Here is a 22334-nt window from a genome sequence, read left to right on the forward strand (position 1 = left end):
AGACAAATCCACTGCCTTCCCTTCATCCACTTTCCTGGTAACCTCCTCGAAAAACCATAATAGATTGGTTAAACATGACCTACCATGCACAAAGTCGTGTTGAGTCTCCCTACTAAATCCCTGTCTATCCAAATACTTGTAGATTCTATCTCTTAATATCTGAAAAAAATTATCCTCTTTTATTTTATAGACAGGCTTACCTTCATATTTCATCTTTTCTCTTTTTATGGCTTTTTAGTTATCTTCCATCGGTTTTTAAAAGCTTTCAATCCTCTAATTTTTTGCTATATTATAAACCCTCTCTTTTGCTTTGATGCTGTCTTTGTTTTCCCATGTCAGTTATGGCTGCCTTATCCGCCCTTTAGAATACTACTTTTTTGTATTTATCCTGTGCCTTCTGAATTTTACCCAGAAACTCCAGCCATTGTCGTTCTACCATCATCCCTGCTAATGTCTTCTTCCAATCAACTTTGGCCAGCTCCTCTCTCATGCCTCTGTAATTCCCTTTACTCCTCTCTAATACTGATATATCTGATTTTAGCTTCTCCCTATAAACTTCAGGGCAAATGCTATCATATCATGTTACAAATGGATCAGTCATGATGAAATTGTAGAGGAGACTCAATTGGCCAAATGGCCTAATTCTGCTCCGATATCTAAAGGCCTTATTATATTATAGCATCATTTCTGTAAAGGAAAATCCTGCCTAACAAACCTATTGCAATTTTTTGAGGAAATTACAAGTAGGCTAGACAAGGGAGATGCAGTGGATGTTGTGTATTTGGATTTTCAGAAGGCCGTTGACAAGGTACCACACATGAGGCTGCTAAACAAGATAAGAGCCCTTGGAATTACGGTAAAGTTACATACGTGGATAGAGCATTGGCTGATTGGCAGGAAACAGAGAGTGGGAATAAAGGGATCCTATTCTGGTTGGCTGCCGGTTACCAGTGGTGTTCCACAGGGGTCCGTGTTGGGGCTGCTTCTTTTTACATTGTACATCAACGATTTAGATTATGGAATAGATGGCTTTGTGGCTAAGTTTGCTGATTATACAAAGATAGGTGGAGGGGCCGGTAGTGCTGAGGAAATGGGGAGTCTGCAGAGAGACTTGAATAGATTGGGAGAATGGGCAAAGAAGTGGCAAATGAAATACAATGTTGGAAAGTGTATGGTTATGTACTTTGGCAGAAGAAATGAATGGGCAGACTATTATTTAAATGGGGAGAGAATTAAAAGTTCTGAGATGCAACGGGACTTGGGAGTCCTCGTACAGGATACCCTTAAGGTTAACCTCCAGGTTGAGTCAGTAGTGAAGAAGGCGAATGCAATGTTGGCATTCATTTCTAGGGGAATAGAGTATAGGAGCAGGGATGTGATGTTGAGGCTCTATAAGGCGCTGGTGAGACCTCACTTGGAGTACTGTGGGCAGTTTTGGTCTCCTTATTTAAGAAAGAATGTGTTGATGTTAGAGTGGGTTCAGAGAAGATTCACTAGAGAAGATTTTGGGAATGAGAGGGTTAACATATGAGGAACGTTTGACTACTCTTGGACTGTATTCCTTGGAGTTTAGAAGAATGAGGGGGGAACCTCAAACATTTCGAATATTGAAAGGCATGGACAGAGTGGATGTGGCAAAGTTGTTTCCCATGGGGGGGGCGCGGTTTAGTACGAGAGGGCATGACTTAAGGATTGAACAGAGAGGCAAAGAAATTTTTTTAGTCAGAGGGTGGTGACTCTGGAATTTGTTGCCATGGGCAGCAGTGGAGGCCAAGTCATTGATAGGTGTCTGAATAGCCAGGGCATCAAAGGTTATGATAAGAAGGCGGGGGAGTGGGACTAAATGGGAGAATTGATCAGCACATGATAAAATAGCAGAGCAGACTCAATGGACTGAATGGCCGACTTCTGCTCCTTTGTTTTATGGTCGTATTATGATTATTGCTTCCTAAGGATTTCCTTACTTTAAGCTCCTTAATCAAATCTGGGTCATTACACAACACCCAACCCAGAATTGCTGTTCCCCTATAGGGGCTTAACAACAATATTCTAAAAAATCCATCTTGTAGACATCCTACAATTTCCCTCTCTTGGGATTCGATATCAATCTGATTTCCCCAAACAACCTGCATATTAAAATCCCCCATGACATTGCAACATTGCCCTTTTGACGTATCTTTTCAATTTCTTATTATAATTTAGAGCACTCACCCTACATACTGTTTGGAGGCCTGTATATCACTCCCATTAGGGTCTTTTTACCCTTTGAGTTTCCTAACTCTATCCACAAGGACTCTATATCTTCCGATCCTATGTTACCTCTTCCTAAGGATTTGATTCCATTTTTTAATCTACTGGTAACACATCTCTCCCTCTGCCTATCTGCCTATTATTTTGATGCCATGTGTATCCTTGGATGTTAAGCTCCCAACCATGAACTTCTTTCAGCCACGACTCAGTGATAGTCACAGCATCATACTTGCCAGACTTTAACTGCACTACAAGATAATTTGCCTTATTCCATAAACTGCTTGCATTCAAATATAACACCTTCAGTCCTGTATTCAGCACCCTTTTTAATTTTGGCCCCCTGTTAAACTGTGACTCATCCCCTTTGACCGTTACTTTTGCCCTATCATCTGCCTGTCCTTCCTCACAGTCTGGATTTCAACCCAGTGACGATTTATTAACAGGTCATGCACTGCTGTCCTTGCCCTTGGTTGTAGAGATGTTGGTTTTGGAGATGCTGTTGGAGAAACATAGATGAATGTCAATTTGTCGATGAGCTACATAGCAGCTGCATGTGACAGTGGTGAAGAGAATGAATATTTACGGTGGTGGATAAGGTGCCCACCAACTGCATGGTTTTGTCCTGGATAGTCCCTTGCTGTTTTTGAGTTGTTGGAGCTGCCCTCATGAGGAATTCGCAAATGAGGAATATTCCGTAAGTTTCCTGACGTGTTTTGTGGATGGGAGAACGTGGTTTGGTTTTCATGAGGTGAGCCACTCTGCACAGCGTACCCAGTCTGGAACTGTAATTGGTTCATTGTTGTCACATGTACTAAGATAGAGTGAAAAGCTTATCTTGCCTACTTTTCTATTCATTACACAATGCATTGAGGTAAAATAACAACGTTTATTGTTTAAATTAAAGTTGCAGGGGGACGGGAGCCAGAGGTTCAGAACAGTTCGGGGAGAAGTTGTTGAGACAGGTGTTGATAAACCCTCAGGCAAAGTCAGGAATTAAAAGGTCGAGCACGGTGCACCTCGTGTCCTGAACTACATTTACTTTAATGCAAGAAGTATCGTAGGAAAGGCGAATGAGCTTAGAGCACGGATCAACACATGGAATTATGATATTGCATTTTATTTATTTAAATCTTACATCAATCCCACGATATGAGGGAGTAGAAATCTTTGATTTGTAACTCCATTTCAATGTACAGACATGTGAATTTATAAGTCTAATGGCTGGTGGATAGAAGCTTTTGGCCCTGGCTTTAATCCTGTGGTATAGTTTTCCAGACAGAAGCAGCTAAAACAGTTTATGGGTGGGGTGACTGGTGTCCCCAATGATCTTCCAGGCCTTCTTTACGTACCTGCTGCTGTAAGTGTCCTCATTGGAGGGAAGTTCACATTCATAGATGTGCTAGGCTGTCTGTACCACTCTGCAGTTCCCAGCGATCAAGGTTGGTGCAGTTCCTGTACCAGGCAGTGATACAGCCAGTCAGGATGCTCTCAATAAAGGTCTTGAGGATTTGAGGACTCATCATTTGAGTTGCCTGAGGTGGGAGAGACACTGTTGTGCTTTGCTTGCCACACAGCCAGTCTGTATAGACCTGGTAAGAACTTGGGTGATGTGTATACCGAGGAACTTGAAATTGTTCACCCTCTCAACTGCCATCCCACTGATGTTGATCATGGCAGCCTGTCTCTGATCCTCCTGTAATCCATGATCAGCTCTTTTGCTTTTTGGACATTGAGGGAGAGGTTGTTATCTTGGCACCGCTGTCAGGGTGTTAACCTCTCCTCTGCAGGCTGTTTCATCACCACTAGAAATAAGGCAGATAAATATTGTGCCATCTGCAGATTTGCAGATTGGAGTCGTGGGTGTAAGGGGAGTAGCGGAGGGGACTCAGCACAATCCTGGAGGTATCGGTGAGGGGCAGAGGTGAGGGAGCCCATCCTTACCAACTGCCAGCGATCCGATAGGAGGTCTAGGATGCAGCTGTACAAGGAGAGGTGCAGGCCGAGGTCCCTGGGCTTCCTGTCAAGTGGGGAGGGAATTATGGTGTTGAATGCTGAAATGTAGTCCAGGAACAGCATTCTAACGTATGCATTTATTAATGTAGCCATAAGTGAGACTTGGACCATAAGACAAAGGAGCTGAATTAGGCCATTCATCCATTGAGTCTGCTCTGCCATTCCATCATGGCTGATCCCAGATCCCACTCAACCCCATACACCTGCCTTCTCGCCATACCCTTTCATGCCCTGATCGATCAGGCAACTATCAACTTCCACCTTAAATGTACCCACGGACTTGGTCTCCATCACTGTCTGCGGCAGAACATTCCATAGATTCATTACTCTCTGGCTAAAAGATTTCTCCTTAACTCTGATCTAAAAGGTCGCTCCTCAATTTTGAGGCTGTGCCTCTAGTTCTCAATACCCCACCATAGGAAACATCCCCTCTACATCCACCCTATCTAGTCTTTTCAACATTAGGTAGGTTTCAATGAAATCTCCACGTATTCTTCTAAAAGCCAGTGAATAAAGGCCTAAAGCTGCCAAATACTCCTCATATGCTAACCCCTTCATTCCTGGAATCACCTTTGTGAACCTCCTCTGGACTCTGTCCAATGACAACACATTCTTTCTGAGATATGGGACCCAAAACTGTTGACAAGACTCCAAGTGTGGCCTGACTAGTGTCTTATAAAGGCTCAGCATTATCTCCTTCCTTTTATATTCCATTCCCCTTTGAAATAAATGCCAACATTGCATTTGCCTTCTTTGCCACAGACTTCTGGGAGTCTTGTACAAGGACGCAAAGTCTCTCTGCACCTCTGATGTTTGAACCTTCTCCCCATTTAGGTAATAGTCTGCACTATTGTTCCTTTTACCAAAGTATATTATCATATATTTCCCTACACTCTATTCCATCTACCACTTTTTTGCCCATTCTTCCTGCTGCAATCACATTGCTTCCTCAGCACAACCTATCCCTCTACCTACCTTTGTATCATCTGCAAATTTTACGACAAAGCCATCAATTACATTATCCAAATCATTGACAAACAATGTGAAGGGTAACGATTCCAATACTGACCCCTGAGGAACATGCCAGCAAACCAGAAAAGGCACATTTTATTCCCACTCACTACCTCCTGCCTGTCAGCCATTCCTCTATCCTTGCCAGTATCTCTCCTGTAATGCCATAGGATCTTATCTTGGTAACCAGCTTCATGGGTGGCACATTATCAAATGCCTTCGGAAAATCCAAGTAAATAACATCCCCTGCCTCTCCTTTTGTCCACCCTGCTTCCTCAAAGAACTGTAACAGATTTATCAGACAATATTTCCCTTTACTTATGGCAAATGCCAATGGTGCCATCACAACAGACGTGTTCAGAAACTTGAGACAGTGCAGCAGTTCTAATTCCTGGGGGCAATCATCAGTGATGAAGGATCAAGACCAGAAGTTCTGGCAAGAACCGCACAGACAATGACTGCACTGTCCAAACTCAAGACAATACGGGGGGACAGCAACATCACCATGAAGTACAAGATCAGACTCCTGTGTGCATTGGTATTCTCCATCTTCCTTTACGCATGTGAGACATGGACCCTCACAGCAGAGCTACAGAGGAAGATACAAGCATTGGAAATGAGATGCTATCGCAACATCTTGGGCATCTCATACTTGGACCTCATCACAAACGAGCAGGTCCGCAAGACCATCCGGCACCACATTGGCCCCCATGAAGATCTTCTCACAATGGTGAAGAAAAGAAAGCTGAGATGGTACGGCCACGTAACAAAATCCAGTGGCCTTGCAAAGACTGTTCTACAAGGAACTGTGGAGGGGGAAAAGGAGAGGTAGACAGAGGGAAAGATAGATGGACAACATTAAAGAATGGACAGGGAATACATTTGCGGTGACCCAGGCTCTGGCACACAACCACGACAGATGGAACAGACTGGTGCAAAGCTTGACATGACAGCACCCCGATGACTCCGCTAGACAAGGCATTTCCCTTTACAGAAATCAGACTGAGTTTGACTTATTTTATCTTTCAAATCTTTTTATTTATTATTATATTATTCAAAAATAACACGAGTACATCGAAGTAAACAACACTTACAATGTCTCAAGGGAAAAAAACATTATTTTAAGGATTGAAAAATTTTGGTGATAATAAAAAACGCCTACTAAGCAGAAAAAGTGGGGGGGGGGGACCCATTAGGTGTACAACCTGGAGCCATGCTTCATACAAAAAGCTTTTGAAGTTTTGATTTATCATTAGTCCCCTGAAACCTCATCCTTAGTAATAGATCCAACACTTTCCCAACCACCGAGGTTAAGCTAACTGGCCCATAATTACTTTTCTTTTGCCTTCTTCCTTTCTTATAGAGTGGAGAGACATTTTGCAATCTTCCAGTCCTCCAGGACCATGCCAGAATTAAGTGATTCTTGAAAGGTCATAACCAATGCATCTGTCATCTCTTCAGCAACCTCTCTCAGGACTCTGGGATGTAGTCCATCTGGTCTTGGTGAATTATTGACCTTAAGACGTTGGAGTTTGCCTAACACTTTTTCCTTGTACTAGCAATGGCACTCATTCTCGGTCCCTGACACTCACGGACCTCTGGTACACTGCTAGTGTCTTCCACAGTAAAGACAGATGCAAAGTACCCATTAAGTTCACCCGCCATTTTGTCCTCCATTACTACCTCATTAGCATCATTTTCCAGTGGTCCAATATCAACTATCACTTGCCTTTTACTCTTTATATAACTGAGAAAACTTTTAATATCCTGTTTTATATTATTGGCTAGTTTACACTAATTTTTCATCTTTTTTATTTGCCTTTTGTTGGATTTTAAAAGCTTCCCAATCATCCATCCCTACTCACTTTTGCTACCTAATATGCCCTTTTCTTGGCTTCCCTTATCAATCACAGTTGCCTACCCCTGCCATTTGAGAACTACTTCTGTGGGACGTATCTATCCTATGCCAGTATCTGTACTATACATTTCTATGACTCTAATATACAGAGTCTAATATACAGCTACAGAGAAGGTGCAGTCACATAAAAGCAAGGCGCAGGCTCTTGAGGTAGATTATGAGGTGAATTGTCCACCTTATCTTATGCTGGGGACTGTTCAATCGTCTAATGAGAGAATAGTCTTATATCGGCTGCCCTTGAGCTTAGTGGTATACGCTTTCAGGCTTTTGTATCTCCTGCCTGATGGAGAATGAGAGAAGATACAATGTACAGGTGGTGGTGGTGGGGGGGGGGGGGGATGTCTTTAAATATACTGGCTGTTATACTGAGCTAGCAAGAAGTGTAGACAGAGTCCATGGAGAGGACACTGGTTTTTGTAATACGTTCAGCTCTGTTCACAACTGTCTGCATTTTCTTTTGGTCATGTACAGATACAGAACAGTTGCCCTATTAAACCATGATGCATCTGGATAGGATGCTTTCCATGGTGCATTGATAAAAATTGGCGTGTGTCAATGGAGACATGTCAAATTTCTTTAGCCCTCTGAGGAGATGAAGGTGTTGCTGAGCTTTATTGGCCATGCTAATGTCATGGTTGGAGCAGTACAGGGTACAGGAGATGTTCACTAGTAGGAACTTAAACTCTCAACTCTCGCAACATCAAGACTGTCGATGTAAGCAGGAGCATGTGCACCATTCCCTTCCTGAAGTCAATGGCCAGCTCTTTTACTTTGTTGACAATGTGTTGGCGCGTGGCCAAGTGGTTAAGGCATTCGTCTAGTGATTTGAAGGTTGCTAGTTCGAGCCGTGGCTGAGGCAGCATGTTGTGTCCTTGAGCAAGGCACTTAACCACACATTGCTCTGCGACGACACCGGTGCCAAGCTGTATGGGTCCTAATGCCCTTCCCTTGGACAATATCGGGGGCGTGGAGAGGGGAGACTTGCAGCATGGGCAACTGCCGGTCTTCCATACAACCTTGCCTAGGCCTGCACCCTGGAAACCTTCCAAGGCACAAATCCATGGTCTCATGAGATTAACGGATGCCTATTGAGGGAAAGGTTGTTGTCATGACACCATGTCACAAAACTTTCTATGTCCTTCCTGTACTTGACTCTTCATTATTTGAAATACAGCCCTCTAAAGTGGTAACATCTGCAAATGTGTAGATGGAATTGGAGCAGATTCTGACCGTGTAGTCATGAACGTACAGAGAGTAGGGTAGGGGCCTGGGGAAGTAACCTTGTTGAGCCCCATGGTTTAGAATGATTCTGGTGGAGGTGTTTCTGTCTATCCTTACTGATTGAGGTATGCTGGTCAGGAAGTCAAGGATCCAGTTTCAGAGGGAGGCATTGACTCCCAGGGTCTGGAGTTTGGTGATGTGTTTGCTTGGAATTGTAGTATTGAAGGTGAATATGAAGTCAATAAACAATAATATGACCGGGTGTCTTTACTGTCCCTATGCTCCCGAGATGAGTGTAGGGCTAGAGACATTGTGTCCACTGTGGAGTTGTTCAGTGGTGGGTGAACTGCAGTGATTTGAGCTTGTCTGGAAGGCTGAATCATGTGTGCCATGACCAGCCTCTCAAAGAGTTTCATGATGGCAGACATCAGTGCCACTGGGCAATTACTGTTAAGGCACATTATCTTGTTTAACTTAGATATCAACATGATAGTGGTCTTCTTAAAGCAGGTGGGAACCACAGAATAAATCTGGGAGAGGTTAAAAATGTCTGTATAAATACCCCCACCAACTAACCTGCACAGGATCTCAGGACATGGCCAGGGATACCATCAGGGCCTAACCTTTCCATGTATTCACTCTCCAGAAGAGTGGTTTAAGCTGATTTAAACTGTGGACTGCCCATGAAGTTAAAATTCCCAATGATCTCTTCAACTACCTTAGTCTCTAAATAGTATAGCCAAACCTGATGATAAAATAATATCGTCTTCATCATAAAACTACTTTTATGTTGCTGGGTTAAAATTGTGTTAAGGGTGGATGGTGTATGCAGAGTTGTGCAATGGGAGGGGGTTTGGGTTTGGGTTCCTCTATTTCTTTCTTTCCCTTTTCCCAGTGTGTCATCCATCCACATTGCGATGGTTGAAGATCCAGAAATGATTCGGGTTTATCTTGTATTTTACAATAAATGATGCCAATGCCACTCTATAATTCCATGGCTATAATAATTGTTTAATCAAATATTGACTCAAGTTTCAAATGAAGCCTAGTTTTAGTACCCTGCTGTTAAATACTTTGATTATTTTATATCAGGAATGATCAGGGAATCTTGTGCGAAATTGTTTGTTCACTGAGGCTCATAACAACCATAAAACTATGAAGATTGAGATGAAAACACACATTTTGAAATTACTTAGATTTTACCTTTTGAGGTGGGGGATCCCATTGGTACTTTTAGTATCAACAGCCTCCAAAGGCTATAACAAAACCTCCTTTTGTTTTCATTACATTTTCATAGCTGGTCTGGTTGAGTTTCACTAGTTTGGTTTCAATATTTTTATTAATATATAAATTGCATGAATACAAATACAAAATTCATAAGGATACAAGTAAGTAATATGAATTACATGACATTTAATTCACAGTAATATGATCACAGTATCCCATATTCCAAATCAATTATGTAGAAAAAAGATTGAATTATGAAATAAAATCAAATTATTTTATTTTATTTAATAAAAGTCTACCTCACTACCAAAATGAGCTGGTTGGTTTAAAAAAAAGAGGAAAAAAAATACCTTGCCATATTATTATAATATAATAGCTCAGATCCATACATTAATAACAGTTCAAAGGTTATGAAAATAACTCAAGGGTCCCCATAATATTAGAAAATCATGTTTAGAATGAGAAATCGAACAACAAATCTTCTCTAGATCAAGACACAACATAACGTCAGATAGCCATTGAACATGAGTGGGCGGGGCAGGCTCCTTCCACTTGAGCAAGATCACCCTCCTGGCCATAAGAGACATAAAGGCCAATATCCACAAATTAGATGGCTTCAATTTTGTAGCACTGTCCTCAACAATGCCAAACATGGCAGTCAAGGGATTGGGCTTAAAACTAGCATTGAAAAGTACAGAAAAAGTTTGAAATACATCTTTCCAGAATTTTTCAAGGCTCAGACATGTCCAAAACATATTAATTAGTGTGGCCACTCCATTAGTACATCTATCACAGTAAGAGGAAATATCTGCATAGAAACGAGAGAGCTTGTCTTTAGTCATATGAACTCTATGTACCACTTTGAATTGTAATAACGAATGACGAGCACATAATGAAGAATTAATCAATTTTAAAATAATCTTCCAGCTCTCTTCCGAAATGAAAATCTGTAAATCCTTTTCCCAGTCTCCTTTAATTTTATCTGAAGAGGCCTTTGTCAGACCCAACAGCAAGCCGTAATTGTAAGATATTGAACTGTTGTCAAAGGGTTTCAGATTAAAAATTATATCTATTATATTCTTATCTGGACTTGTAGGAAATGTATGTAATTGAGATCTTAAAAAATCTCTAATCTGTAAGTATCGAAAAAAGTGGGTATTAGAAAGGTTAAATTTCGTTGAAAGTTGCACAAAAGAAGAGAGATTCCCTCCATCAAACAAATCCTGAAATCGTTTAATACCCAATCTATCCCATTCTTTAAAAGATAAGTCAATTATAGATGTTTTTTTAAAAAAAAAATTAGAAAAGATGGGACTCGAGAGAGAATCTCAATGAACCAAAATGTTTTCTAAACTGTAACCAAATCCCCAAAAAGTATGTTTGACCACCACATTGTCAGTTTAGTTAAAGATAAAGGAAGCAAGGATCCAAGTAAAGAAATAATGGAAAATTTCATTAGAGTTGCCTTCCAAAGAGACCCATATAGGACAATTCTCATGGTTAATGTAATATATCCAGAACATAATATTTTGTGTATTAACTGCCCAATAATATAACCTAAAATTGGGTAAGGCAAAGCCTCTATTCTGTTTGGATTTTTGAAGGTGAGCTTTATTTATTTGAGGTTTTTTTATACTTCCATATATAGGAAGAAAGAATTGAATTCAAAGAGTCAAAAGAAGATTTAGGAATGAAAACAGGCACAGCTTGAAAAAGGTATATAAATTTAGGTAAGATATTCATTTTAATAGAATTAATTCAGCCAATCAATGATAGAGAGAGGCAACCAATTAGAAAGTGCTTTTTAAACATAATTCATTAAAGTTAAAAAATTTTCCTTAAATCTTTATAATTAGTAATTGTTACTCCTAAATACGTAAATTATTTTCTTAAAATTTTAAAAGGAAGGTTAATATCAGTTGGTATTAAATTGTTTAACGGAAACAGTTCACTCTTCTGTAAATTTAATTTGTATCCTGAGAACTGACTAAAATTAGTAAACAGAACACAAATGGTAAAGAGTTGTAACATTAGATATAAAAAGCAATAAGTCATCAGCGTGGAGTGACACTTTATGAATAGTACCTCTCCTTAAAATACCAGTAATCTCTTCAGACTCTCAAAAAGCAATTGCCAAGGGTTCTAAGGCCAAATCAAAAAGCAGAGGGCTCGAAGGACAACCTTGTCTAGTTCCACGTTGGAGTTTAAAGGGTTTAGAATTCTGAAGATTGGTAAGAACCTGAGCAGAGGGAAATAAATAAAGTATCTTAATCCTATGAATAAAATTAGGTCCAAAATGAAATTTTTCTAAGGATGTAAAAAGATAATTCCATTCAACTCTGTCAAAGGCCTTCTCTGCATCCAAAGATATCACACATTCTGATATTTCCTTAGATGGAAAATACATAACATTTAACAAATGCCGTATATTAAAATGGGAATATCGATTTTTAATAAATCCTGTCCGATCATCCGATACTATGAGATATAATATTTTCAAGTCTGTAAGCCAACACATTAGATAAAATTTTAGTATCTAAATTGAGTTAAGAGATAGGTCTCCAGACTCTCCAGAGAATCCATTGGGTCCTGGGGATTTCCCAGAATGCAATTCTTGAATAGCCTGAGCAATTTCCTCCTGGGAAATAGGTTGATTCAATTGCCTACGATCATCTATCGAAAGATTAGGAATATTTAATTGATCTAAAAATTATTCATTGCAATATTATCATTAACAGAGTCAGAACTATACAAGTTGGAATAGAATTCCTTGAAAGTGTCATTAATTTCAAAGTGATCAGTTGCCATGTCCCCATTAATTTTACGTATTTCTTTAATTTGCCACTTGGCTATAAATGGCTTCAATTGATTAGCCAGTAGCTTACCAGTTTTATCTCAGTGAATATAATATTGACTTCTATCTTTTTAAAAGCTGGCTTTCAATTGGATACATTAAAAAAAGATCATATTTAGTTTTGGTTTCAATACCTCTCAAATGTTTCAGGATTGGGTACCGAAGCATATTTATGGTCCAGTTGTTTTAACTGATTAACTAGTTCGTTTCTCTCTTTAACTTTTTAAATTATGTTTGCAGTATAAGAAATAATTTGACCCTGGATATATGCTTTAAAACTATCCCATATAATAAGACTAGACGTCTCTTCCAACGTATTTTCTTCAAAAAAACATAATTTGATTCTCCATAAATTTTAAAAAGTCCTCATTGGATAACAGTTAAATTAAATCGCCAAAATCTACTCAGGGATAGGACCAGGAAGATTTAAAGATAGAAGTACAGGAGAGTGGTCAGAAATAGCAATCTCTTTATATTCGATCAATCAAACCAATGGAATCATTTGACTGTCAATTAAAAAAAAATCATCAATCCTGGTATAAGAATGATGGACATGAGAGAAAAAAGAATACTCCCTGTCTGTCGGATGAAGAAAACGCCAAGTATCAACTATACCACATTTAGTTAGAAAGGATTGGATAAACAAATCTGATTTATTAGGTGTGGCTGGTTTGACAGACGAGTGATCTGATACTGGATCTAACCAGCAGTTAAAATCTCCTCCCATCACAAGAGAGTAAGTACACAAATCCAGCAAAAGCAAAAATAGATGTTCAAAAAATCCTGGATTGTCTATGTTGGGGGCATATACATTAGCAAAAACGATCAATTTACTGTCTAAACTCCCTGACAATAACAAATCGACCATTAGGATCTGAAACAACTTTATGCTGAACAAAGGAAACTATTATCTACAAAAATTGAAACTCCACGTGATTTTGCATTAAACAAAGAATGGAATGCATATCCTTCCACAGAGTAAAAAAAACGTAAGCTATCACAGCTGCGTATGTGCATTTCTAGTAAGAAAACAATGGGTGCTTTTAATTTTTTAATATAAGCAAACAGTTTGTTCCATTTAATGGGGTGATTCAGCCCTTTCACATTCAAACTAAAGTTAATATTTCGAGCCATTTTAAATACCAATCATCATGTAATTAAAAGATCTGGCCATAAGTTATTAAAACTAGAAAGCAAACCATAAGGTATGGTAGTCAAATAGACAATCATATAATCAACCCAACACAGCTCCCAGAGAGAAATGGGGTCCTACCCCCTCACCTACCCAAAGCCAGAAGGATGACCAATAGACAGTCAGCGAGCTAACAACTAAAAGGTTCCCTCCCCAAAAAATCCTGTTGACAGAAACTCCGACCCTTCAAGGTCAATTATGTCCCTACCAAGACACAATATAAAAAGAAAAATAACTCAGTATTTGAAAATATAAAAGGATGAATTTAAATAAATTCAAAGAAAGATATATTAAAATAAAGCCTCAAAATGGGATATAATAAAAAAAGTATCAAAAAAACCAAAAAACAATATATAAACAGGCAAAACGTAAGCTTATTGAAACCTTATTTCAAATTCATATAAACAGAAGAAAAAAATGATCAAATAAGAAATATAACAGTTGTAGACTTCAGCCTTCAGAAACCTTTTGCATCTTCAACCGACTTTCTTCTTTTTTGCAATCCGTTCTTCAAAACTATACTCAGACGGGCGGGAAATCGAAGAGATGGTTTAAATCTTTTATTGTAAAGTTCCGACATAACTTCTTTATATTTCATATGATTAGCCATTACTTCAGGCAAATAGTCTTCCACAAATCTGACCTTGTAACCATGGAAACCGATCATTCCTTGTCGACAGGTATGGCAAATTAAAAGGTCCTTAATATGAAATTCATGACAACTTAGAATGACCGATCTAGGTCTTGCTGCCGACGACAATGGCTTCGAAGTCGGCGAGCGATATGCTCAATCAAGCTTTGGCTCAGAAGCGAATAAAACAGGGAATAGCTGCTTCAGAAAGTTTGTAAATAACTTCGTAGGTCAGTGCCTTCATTTGATACTTCAAGACCCAGGATTCACAAGTTACTTCTCCTGTTTCTATTATCTAGATTGATAACCCTTTTCATCATTTTTTCATTGGAATAGGATAACTCTTTGCAGAGCTTAATTGTATCTTCAACATCCTCTTCAAGTGCCACCAGCTTTGCAGTATTTTCCTGAATTCGGTTCTCATGCTCAGTTAAAGTTTGTTGGATTGTATCCAATTTCCCATTAATTCATTGAAACTCCTCAGAAAACTCCAATTTTTGCATTATAAGGAAGTCACTGATTGAATCCAAAGTGACTGGGAATTCATCTTCTGCTTCCCTTTCTTTTGCAGAAGCTTTTGTTCTTTTCCTAGCAGTATTAAAGTGTTAAGGTTTCCAAAAAAAAAGGTAGGAGTCAATAAAGTAAATAGGGTAGGAGCAATCTAAAACGATGTTACTCCATCAGCTGCCAACAGGTTTCAACACGCTGGAGGAACTCAGCAGGTCGGGCAGCATCCGTGGAAAAGGTTGATCGACGTTTCGGGCCGGAACCCTTCGTCAGGACTAACATAAGGATAGAGGACAAAATCTATCCTTATGTCACTCTGCCCCTTCCCCCAACTGCCTACCACCTCCCTCTTGGTTCCGCCTCCTCCTACTACCCATGGTGTTTTCCCCTATTCTTTCTTCACCTTTCCTGCCTCTCACCTCCCTGCCTCCCTTCCCCCACCCCTTTATCTTTCCCCTTACTGGTTTTTCACCTGGAACCTACCAGCCTTCTCCTTCCCACCCTCCCCCCACCTTCTTTATAGGGCCTCTGCCCCTTCCCCCTACAGTCCTGACGAAGAGTTCCGGCCCAAAACGTCGATCGATCTTTTCCACGGGTGCTGCCCGACCTGCTGAGTTCCTCCAGCGTGTTGTGAGTGTTGCTTTGACCCCAGCATCTGCAGATTATTTTGTGCCAACAGGTTTCACTAGTTTGGTCTGCACTGTATTTACGTGGCTGGTCTGGTTGAATTTCAGGCCAGTCGTGATGAAGGAGAACTCCATGATAATTCCTAATATTTCACCTAATATCTCCTCCGCTTGCAACCACTCTGTCTATAGATTCTGGGGATTCGTTGTTTGAATAAGTGTTGACTTTGCGCAGTGGATCCTTGAGAAAATACTCTGGCTACCATTTAAACCAAATTCCATTGAATCACAAGGTTCCTCTCAGGTCAAACTCACCTATGATGCTTCATTCTGCAGTTGGTGGTAATAACGTGGGGCTGCTTGGTAGAACGGGACATGAGAAAGGGCAACCCTCCTTTGACAATTATAACCTTGATGAATGCAGAACTCATTACTTCACCCCTGCTGAACAACAACACTTTCTTTGCCCCTTTGCCCTCCTTTTAACCAGTGGTGTGTTCTTTCTCTGGTTCCTTTAAAGCACAATCCTGAACCTTCTGATAAACTGGTGACTTATTCCCAGGTATCTGCTCTTTTGTTGATGTGGACAAGAGTGGTCCAGGCTGACCTGAACTCTATTTTTTCGGAAAGAAGCACTGGTCTCTGGAGTCTAGAAATCCACCTCTGAAGATTGATGGCGGTAAGCCCATATCCTCTTGCCACTTGGAGTTGGAGGCGGTGCACCCCATTTGCAACATCCATCTACTGCCAGTGCATCAAATTTCCAGAACCACTAGGGCCAGCAGCTTAAGAACCTACAATAGATGGAGCGAAGTGTCATTACGTTTCCAACAATCCCACTTTCCCCATTTATTCCATCAACTCTCTCCAGGTTATTTAGTTGCTGAGGGAGGTCAATACAAACAGAACACATTTCCAAGATGCAAATCTCTGTGAACATTCTTCCTAATCTAAACCAAAAAAGACCCAGTATTTTTCTGCATTGTCGAAACAACGTGATGATTAATATTATTCAGACCTAATAAGTACTTGAATAGTCTAGTGCTTGACGGCTATTAATTGTTAAGTAATATTGAAGCTCCCACATTCACAGTCATTAGCCTGTTTAATGCAGAGCTGGAATAAGTATGCTGCCACTGCAGTAGGCTGTTTGAGAATTCTGCACACACACAGCAATGTTCTGGGCAAAGATTTGGTTTGAATATATTTGTTCCAGTTCTACTGAGGTACAGTCTGTTGGTTAAATAAATGAGGAATCCAGCTACAACAAGCCTGTGATTCGTCAGCTTTGCTCAGCTTTTGTGCAAGGAAGTGACATCATTGACATGAGAATATTGGTATAAAACAAGAATGAAGCAACCCATTTTGATGCTAAAGGGGTGCATTAAAGCAGCTGAAATAGTTTGTTCTACTGTTCAGGAGAGATGAAAGGTTTGGTTCAAGAAAAGGATCATTGCTTCTTAAGGGAGAGACAACACATAGTTTGCTACAGAAGTACGATTGCCTGGTGTAAAATAAGCCAGGAGACCTCTCGTATTCTCAATTTATTAAACCACTTGACAAGTAACTTAATGTGTAACTTGTCTTACTGTAGACATAATATAGATGATATAGATATTAGGGGAAGCTACACACATCAAAGTTGCTGGTGAACGCAGCAGGCCAGGCAGCATCTGTAGGAAGAGATACAGTCGACGTTTCAGGCCGAGACCCTTCGTCAGGATTAACTGAAGGAAGAGTGAGTAAGGGATTTGAGAGGGGGAGGGGGAGATCCAGAATGATAGGAGAAGACAGGAGGGGGAGGGATAGAGCCAAGAGCTGGACAGGTGATAGGCAAAAGGGGATACGAGAGGATAATGGGACAGGAGGTCCAGGAAGAAAGACAAGGATGGGGGGGGACCCAGAGGATGGGCAAGAGGTATATTCAGAGGGACAGAGGGAGAAAAAGGAGAGTGAGAGAAAGAAGTAGGGGAAGCTGTTGGTCAGTGGATCTTACTGTTGACTCACTCAGGCTGCTATGTGTTCAGCTTCAGCTCCTGTGCCTTTACAACACTAAGAAAGTTCATTCTAATTAAAAAGTACTGAGGAAGACCATAGACTTCAAATGCTGTTTTCTGGTTGTGATGTTAACCTGCAACCCAGAAACCTCTTGCAGCCACTGTTTTGAAGGAGGTTAAAATTCTCCCCATTAATTCTCCCTCAAACAGCATAAATTTTAAAATTAAGATTTATCTGGGTGTATAAATGAGACTGCTGCCAGAATAAATGAAGGCCATTTTCCCTTGAGCTTTCTCTTCTAGTCAGTAAAAACCTTTCTGCCTCATCCCCAAAATTTTTGTCCTCTAATCCAAGATCAATTGATCTTGCTCTTCAAAATTCAGAGGGTAGAGAATGCCAGTTTTACAACTCTCCAAGAGAGGTGGAAATACTGTGAATCCCAGTACTAAACTATTCACCCAAGGAGACAATGTTTTGCCACCTACCTGGTCTTTTCCTCTTGAGACCATCTTTTGTTTTCCAAGCTCCACTGAGTATAGGTCACTCTTACTGTTTCTCATGGAAGAAGCCCCCTGTCTCAGGAATTAATCTTGTGAAGCTGTTTTGTATCTTGTCTGATACTATCATATTCTTCCTTTACTGGACAACAAGTTCCACCTCTCCCAAGGTGTGATCTCCCCAGAGTGGTTGTAGAATCGGTATTAGTGTTGTATTGAAACTTCCTGGTGAAAGAGCAAATGTGATTTGCCCTCCTAACCACTTTTGGTACTTGCATTTTCGCTTGAAGTGAAAATTAAAAAAAAAACCTGTGGATAATGGGCCTGAGTTGAAGAGCTAAAGTGGGTAGGGAACCAGAGCAGTAGCTCAGGAAGTGGGGGGACTGAGGGGAAAGTGGAGGTGAGGTCAGATGAGGTTAGAAGAAAGGACAGGCAGAGCCATGAATGAAATGATGGGTTGAAGAGTGTTTATTTCAATGTGAGGGGTATTATGAGTAAGGTAGATGAACCTCGGACCTAGACTAGTGCAGGAAATATCCTTGGCCAGTAGGATTAAGGGGAATCTCAAGGTATTTCATACATACATTAAAAACAAAAGGGTAATAGGGCAAGGGTAGGACCACTTAGTCATAGTCATACTTTATTGATCCTGGGGGAAATTGGTTTTTGTTACAGTTGCACCATAAATAATTAAATAGTAATAAAACCATAAATAATTAAATAGTAATATGTAAATTATGCCAGGAAATAAGTCCAGGACTAGCCTATTCACTTAAGGAGAAGGGAAGGAAGTGGGCAAGGCGCAAAATGAAAACTGCGCATTGGCCTTCACCCAGGGGAAAGGAGCATAGTACAATCAAGACAGTGGTCAGTGCATTGTTTGGACAAATTGGAAAGTCATGTTGCTATATAAAGGTTCAATTACGTCACGTTTGGCGTATGTGTACGGTTATGACCATCCCATTGCAGGAAGGATGTGAAGGCTTTGGAGAGGTGCAGAAGGGTTTCACCAGGATATAAACTCGATAATGTAGTATTAGCTACAAGGAAAGGCTGGACAAATTTGGATTTTTTTTTTTCTCTGGAAAATGTACTTTGGCGCAGACTGGTGGGAACTTGGATGGACTGCCAGAAGAGGTGGTGAAAGCTGGTACAATAACAATGTCTGAGTGGCATTTAGACAGGTTCATGATCAGAGTGGGTGGAGGGTAGAGACCACGTGCAGACAGATGGGATTAGTTTAAAATGGCATCATAGTCAGCATATCATGAGCAAAGGGCCTGTTTAAGGACTATTCTGTCTTCCATGAATTGACTATTAAGTAGGTCATAGGAGCAGAATTCGGCCACTTGGCCTATTGAGTCTGCTGTGCCATTCCATTATGGCTGATTTATCAATCCTTTCAACCCTATTCTTCAGCTTTCTCCCTGTAACCTTTGATGCCCTGACTAACCAAAAATCTATCAAACTTTTCTTTAAATATGTTCAATGATTTGACGTCTACAGCTGTAGGTGGCAATGAATTCCGCAGATTCACTGCCCACTGGCTAAATAAATTCCTCCTCAACTCTGTTATAAATGGATATCCCTCTATTCTGTGGATGTGTCCTCTTGTCCTAGCCTTCCCCACTATAGGAAAAATCCTCTCCACATCCTTGGCCTGTCAATATTTGAGAGGTTTAAATATGATTTCTCCCCCCTCCCCCACTCATTCTTCTGAACTCGAACAAATACAAGCCTAGAGCCAACAAAGCCTCCTCGAACTTTAACCCGTGCATACCCAGAATTATTCTGTGAACCTCCTCTGGAACCTCTCTAATGCCAGCACATCTTTCCTTAAATAAGGATCCCAAACTGTTCACAGTACTCCAAAAGTACAGTACTTGTAGAGCCTCAGCATCATATCCTTGCTTTTATACTCTAGTCCTCTCGAAACGAATGCTAATATTGCATTTGCCTTCCTCACCTCCAAATCAACCTGCAAGTTGGCCCTTAGGGAATTCTGCACAAGGACTCCTAAGTCCCTTTGTACCTCAGATTTTTGTAGTTTCTCCCATTTTAGAAGACAGTCTGTTTTTATTCCTTCTACCATATACTTCCCTGCACTATATTCCATCTGCCACTGCTCTGCCCATTCTCCTAATCTGCCCTGGTTTGTTTTAGACTCCCTGCTTCCTCAACACAATCCTACCCCTTACCTATCTTTGTATCATCTTCAAACTTGGCCACAAAGCCATCAAATCCATCATCGATATCATTAACATACAACGTAAAAAGAGACGGTCCCATTACTGACCCCTGAAGAACATCGCAGTCACCAGCAGCTAACTGGAATAGCCTTTATTCCGACTGTTTGCCTCCTGCAGTCAACCAATCTTCTATCGATGCAAGTATCTTCCCTGTAATACCATGGGCTCTTATCTTGTCAAGCAACTCTCTGTGCGGCACCTTGCCAAAGGCCTTCAAAAAATCCACATAAATGGTCTGAGGGTGGATAAATCTTCTGAACTTGATAGAGTGCACCCTCGGGTTCTGAATGAAGTAGCTGGAGAGATTGCAGAGGCATTAGCGATGATCTTTCAAGAATCAATAGATCCTGGCATTGTACCGGATGGCTGGAAAATTGCACATGTTGCTCCACTATTTAAGACTGGTGGGAGGCAGCAGAAAGGAAACTATAGACCTGTTAGCCTGACATCAGTGGTTGGGAAGTTATTGGAATTGATTGTTAGTGATGAAATTGCAGAGTACCTGGAGGCACATGACAAGATAAGACAAAGCCAGCATGGTTTCCCGAAAGGAAAATCCTACCTGACAAACTTACTGTAATTCTTTGAGGAAATTACAAGCAGGGTAGACAAAGGAGATGCAGTAGACGTGGTGTATTTGGATTTTCAGAAGGCCTTTGACAAGGTGCCGCACATGAGGCTGCTTAGCAAGACAAAAGCCCAAGAAATTACAGGGACGTTACTATCGTGGGTGGAGCATTGGCTGATCGGCAGAAAACAGAAAGTGGAAATAAAGGGATCCTATTCTGGCTGGCTGCCGGTTACCACTGGAGTTCCACAGGGGTCAGTGTTGGGACCGATGATTTTTATGATGAATGTCAATGATTTGAACTATATTAATGGATTTGTGTCTAAATTTGCCAATGATACAAAGATAGGTGGGTAGTGCTGAGGAAACATAGAACCTGCAGAGAGACATAGATAGTTTAAGGGAATGGGCAAAGAAGTGGCAAATGAAATACAATGTTGGAAAGTGTATGATCATGCACTCTGATGGAAGAAATAAATGGGCAGACTATTATTTAGATGGGGAGAGAATTCAAAATGCAGAGATGCAAAGGAACTTGGGAGTCCTTGTGCAAGATACTTTAAAGATTAACCTCCAGGTTGAGTCAGTTGTGAAGAAGGCGAAGGAAAGGTTGGCATTCATTTCTGGAGGTATAGAATTTAAGAGTAGGGATGTGCCTTATTTTAGAAAGGATATACTGATATTGGAGAGGATTCAGAGAAGATTCACAAGAATGATTCCAGGAATGAAAGGGTTATCGTATGAGGGACATCTGGCAGCTCTTGGGCTGTATTCCCTGGAGTTCAGGAGAATGAGGGGGGATCTCATAGAAACATTCTGAATGTTAAAAGGCCTGAACAGATTAGATATGGCAAAGTTATTTCCCATGGTAGGGGATTCTAGAACAAGAGGGCATGACTTCAGGATTGAAGGACGTCCTTTTAGAACTGAGATGCAGAGAAATTATTTTAGTCGGAGGGTAGTAAATCTGTGGAATTTGTTGCCATGAGTGGCTGTGGAGGCCAAGTCACTGGGTGTATTTAAGGCAGAGATAGATAGGTTCTTGATTAGCCAGGCTATCAAAGGGTATGAGGAGAAGGCAGGGGAGTGGGGATGACTAGAAGAATTGGATCAGCCCATGATTGAATGGCAGAGCAGATTCAATGGGCTGAATGGCCTACTCTGCTCCTATATCTTATGGTCTTATGGTTTAAGCAACATTCACTGACACTGCGTTGTCTATTCTGTCAGTGATTTCCTCACTTTCCCCTGATTTTAACCTATTTTGTCATGTGCCTCTTTGTACCCTGTAACTTCATCCTTAAAATGGACTCCCAACCACAGAGGTCAGGCTAACTGGTTTATTATTTCCTTTATATCTGCCTCCTGCCTTTCTTGAAGAGGGGAGTGACATTTGCAATTTTTCAGTCCTCCAGAACAAATCCAGAATCTAGTGATTTTTGAAAAATCATTACTGATGCCTCCACAATCTCTTCAGCCAGCTCTGTCAGAACTCTGGGGTGTTGTCAGCATCTGATCCAGGTGACGTATCTACCTTCAGACCTTTCAGCCTCACAAACACCTTCTCCTTGG

Source organism: Mobula birostris, chromosome 6 (genome assembly GCF_030028105.1).
Source record: "Mobula birostris isolate sMobBir1 chromosome 6, sMobBir1.hap1, whole genome shotgun sequence".
NCBI lineage: Eukaryota > Metazoa > Chordata > Chondrichthyes > Myliobatiformes > Myliobatidae > Mobula > Mobula birostris.